This window comes from Elephantulus edwardii, unplaced genomic scaffold (genome assembly GCF_000299155.1).
Source record: "Elephantulus edwardii isolate Elephantulus edwardi_28Jun2011 unplaced genomic scaffold, EleEdw1.0 scaffold00112, whole genome shotgun sequence".
Classification (NCBI taxonomy): Eukaryota; Metazoa; Chordata; class Mammalia; order Macroscelidea; family Macroscelididae; genus Elephantulus; species Elephantulus edwardii.
In genome coordinates, this window is record NW_006399862.1 from 2,487,934 (window position 1) to 2,492,130 (window position 4,197).

The following is a 4,197-nucleotide window of genomic DNA, read 5'->3' on the forward strand; positions in this document are numbered from 1 at the left end:
CTCTTTCACACAATCACTCACACACACACACACACACACCCTTTTAAATGCCTGTGATAAGAGGAACCACAAAAAGGGAGGGACCTCAAGCATCAACCATCAACTCCAAGAGACTGAAGACTAGAAGCACATGCCAGATCTGCTTATTTTCAAATGAACAATGTGGAGCAAGGCTCTTTCGGCCCCTCTCTTTTTCACCCAATGAAAGTCGACGACCTGAGAAATTATATAGATATTAAAAAAGTGGAGAATCTGATCTATTTATAACACAGTCAAATCCCCATTATTCCCGGGTTACTCACTTTGTGCTATTATCTGCACTTGAGTCTGTCCACTGTCCATTACCACCTCCATAGGGGAAAAGAGGTGAGTCTCCAATAAATTTAACTCTTTATTAGTAGCGCAGGTGAGTCTCAGGAAAGAGAATGGACAGCGTTCTCTGCCATGTATGCAGCCTTTAACCACCACGTGCTAAAATCTTTCATTAGTATTGGAAATACGTTAAAGGCTACCAGGGGCTATTTCAAATCAGTGATCTCTCACTATCATATTTTACAGAAAAACACTGGGAGACCCAATAGTGTCCAAGTGAAGTAACAATTTCTAATTATCTACTAGAAAAGTCAACCATGGAACCCTGGGCCACAGTTAACATTCTATCACTTACATCCACCAAACAGTAAAAAAAAAAAACCCACAAAAAAAAATCCTCTGAGTTTGATTTCTAAGTTATATATGGACAAACGGATTTCAAATCAACTATGGAAGTCACCCACTGCTCACCTAACTATATATGTAATTAATAATGACTGTAAAATATCATGAGTAAACAACAACTCTACTTCAGTTTCTATAAAATGGGGTGACGAGTGATGTTCAGTCAAGAAGATGTACATTCCCAAAACTTCGCAAAGATTTAAGCAAGATAATAGACAAGACCTGCACAAACAACACTCTAAATAGACCTAACCTACAATCAATATCATTATTATTTGTCATTAATATTCTTACTCTCGTCTGATAGAAGGTGGACTTGGGCGTGGTTGGTATAAATCACAAGTCTGCAGAGTGACTGCTTGTAAACATTCCTATAAATTAACATCGTCAGATCTCCCGGGATGGTGTTCTAAACACTCCTATGAATGGATGTTCCCAAAAGTCACCTAAGCTGTTTCCTCCTGACATAGTCAGTCTGTCCAACAGGCAGAACTGGAAAGAACCAAGGGCCAGGGGAGAATTGCATACAAACATGCACCCTTTTCTCTCTCCCATTACAGGCACAGAAAATTCTGTTGGGGGGAAAAGCAGTAATGGGAGCACATACACACACACACACACACACACACACACACACGCACGCGCACGCGCACGCGCACACACACACACACATCTACACACATCACCTCTACGTATAAATGCAGAATCGTCATTCGAATCATCTTTTGCCACCAAAACAAACATCAAGTCTGACATGGACACTCATCAGGATCCTGTCTAACTTTAGTTAAGGATTGCCTGCAACCTTCACGTGCACTCTGTGGAGCTAAATATATAAATGCTGAAGAATCAGGTAAATGAACGCCTGCTTTGTGGAGACAAGGAAATTAAATGTGTTGTGACCTCCAGTTGTCTTATTCAGTCCTCTGGGGACCCCAGGTGCCTCAAATATCTCCTACTACCAAAAATGGGCCTGTTAGAAAACAGTAATAAAAACCCAAAAAACATTAACAGAGATAAGTGGCCAAATATGTCACAGACTGCGTGGTGCTTACATCGTGTCCACCACGCCTAGAAGCATGAACAAAGCCAATGTTGTATGTGAAATCGCTCTAGAGAAAACCACAGTTGCATGCGTATCTACTTGACTGATGGTTTTGTTCGGTGCTATGACAGAAAAGAAAGCAAATTATTTTCTCTTTAAACAGATCTATATCCAGTGTGGCAGCTGAATTGCCTCATGTGTGGTTTGGAGAGTCAGATGACGATCAGGGTTGGGTTAACCAGCAAAAGTATTTGCCTGACAAACGTGCTCAGGGTAAGGAAGAAAGGAGGCAGCTTTAATTATTCATTTATTTTTGCCATTTAGGGCAATCATACCTCAGGGGAGGGGGGACTTTAGGGAAGGGGGGAAAAAAACCAGTCCCTGACAAAATTACAGAGATCTTATCTTGCATGATTAAGAATGCAATCCTATTTACTGAAAAATTTCCAGCAATGGACACCATTGTTCAATTATGAAATTGGGTTCACTTATTATTTGCTGAGGAGACGGAATTAATTAAGTCAGGGTTCTTGGAGTCTAATGAGAGATGGGCATGTCAACAGATAAATCATAATAGAGCATGAAGAGAAAATAAAGCCACATACAAATTCTGTAAAAGCCCTGAGAAGAGAAGGAAAAGTTTCAGCTGAGAGTGAAAATAATCGTTACGAGCGTGGTGGTAAAGGAAATTAAGGAGTTTTTCCCAGGGAGATAACCAGATGATACTCTCGGTAATGAGACACATGAAGGGCAAGGCCAAATCCCAAGAGGAACATGTTACCCCACTGAAATGTGGTGCAAGAGAAGAGTATGAGATGGAGGACTGAGCTCCAGGGGCTTGGGATCCCAGTTACAATGGATCTCAAAGGTCAGAGGCACCAATTTGGATGGGCTTTCGCCAGAGAGAAAATAAAAGAGGGGAGCATCTAAGAAAAGATGTGATTTGATCTATTAGGAAATTAACTCCGGGTAGGTGAAGAATAAAAGAGTACGAGGTGGTGCCGTGGCATCTGCTCTGATGCGTGGTGACCCTCTGTACAACCGACTGAAATGCTTCCTGATCCTGGGCCATCCACACAATCTGTGCTACTTTTTAGCCCATTATTCCAATACGGTGTCAGGCCATCTCACTGAAGGTCTTCCTCTCTTTTGCTGACCTACTACTTTTCCAAGCATGACATCCTTCTCCAGAGGCTCGACCCTCTTAATAGCATGTCCTAAATACGTGGCATGAAGTCTCACCATCCTTCCTTCTAAAGAGCATTCTGACTGCAATTCTTCTTCCACTGATTTCTTGGTGCTTTGGGCCATCTACAGTATAGCCAAGATTCTTTGTCGACACCGCAAATCCAAGGGATCAATTCTTCTTCAATTCTCCTTAATCGTGGCCCAGTGTTCACATGGATATGAAGTAAATGAAAATATTATAGCTTGTATCAGGAGCACCCTAGTCTTTAACGGAAGAAATCATGAATGTTTTAAGGAAGCTTTTTAGGGTGAAAGGTTAGCATAGGAGAGGATGATCCTAGCCAGATGAGATGAAGTGACACAGTAACTGGGGTAATGAGGGTTGGTATGTCAGAGACAGTGAGACTCGCTCAGGATGGAGCAGAGTTCAGAGCTATTGTGCACAGGGTCGCTATGAGCTGTGGTTGACTCAACAGCACATAACAAGAAGCATGGGGAGACCAGGGCAGAGACTCTGACAACCAGCACAATGCTTCTCTGACATCCAGCTCTTTGAGGAATTCTTCTGTGGCCGAGTTGCAGGGACTGACCAGTTATGACAACAACACTCACACCAAGTAGTCTCAGAAATCCACAAATGAATATAAATCAGATGATTATAAAACCATTGGCTCTCCAGGTCATAAAATTCTTAAAAGTATCTAAACTATCGATCTGTATCCCAAGAGCTTTGTAAGAATCCACATTACCAGGCTTTTTACCCCGGACTTAATGAATCAGACTCTCCAGTTACAGGTTCCAGAACCTGTATTTTTAATCCACTCTCTCTTTCCCCTCTAGTTAATTTGAGGGACTGAGACAAGTTTGAAAAAGGGCAGTTACGGGTCAGCCCACCAGCTTTCTTTATCAACAGGAAAGACATCTTCTTTGCCAGCATATCCCAAATGCCCAGCACCAGACTTAACGCTGTACCTGACCTTCACCAAACCCTCAGTTACAGCTCGTGACTCAAACGGATGTCGGCCTTTGCATTCCTTTGGGACTCAAGAGATTATTAGAATTGAGTTTTAAATTCCATCGCTGTCAGCAGTATCGAACTTGTTCCTTAACTGTGTAAAAGTAAATAAATAAAAAGAGAGGGGGAAAAAACCCCCATTTCCCAAAGAATTTTAATCTCTCTTACATGTTTTAAAGTAGCAAAACAAGACCTTATTGTTTCAGGCTGGGTGGGTTGAATGTTGATGCAG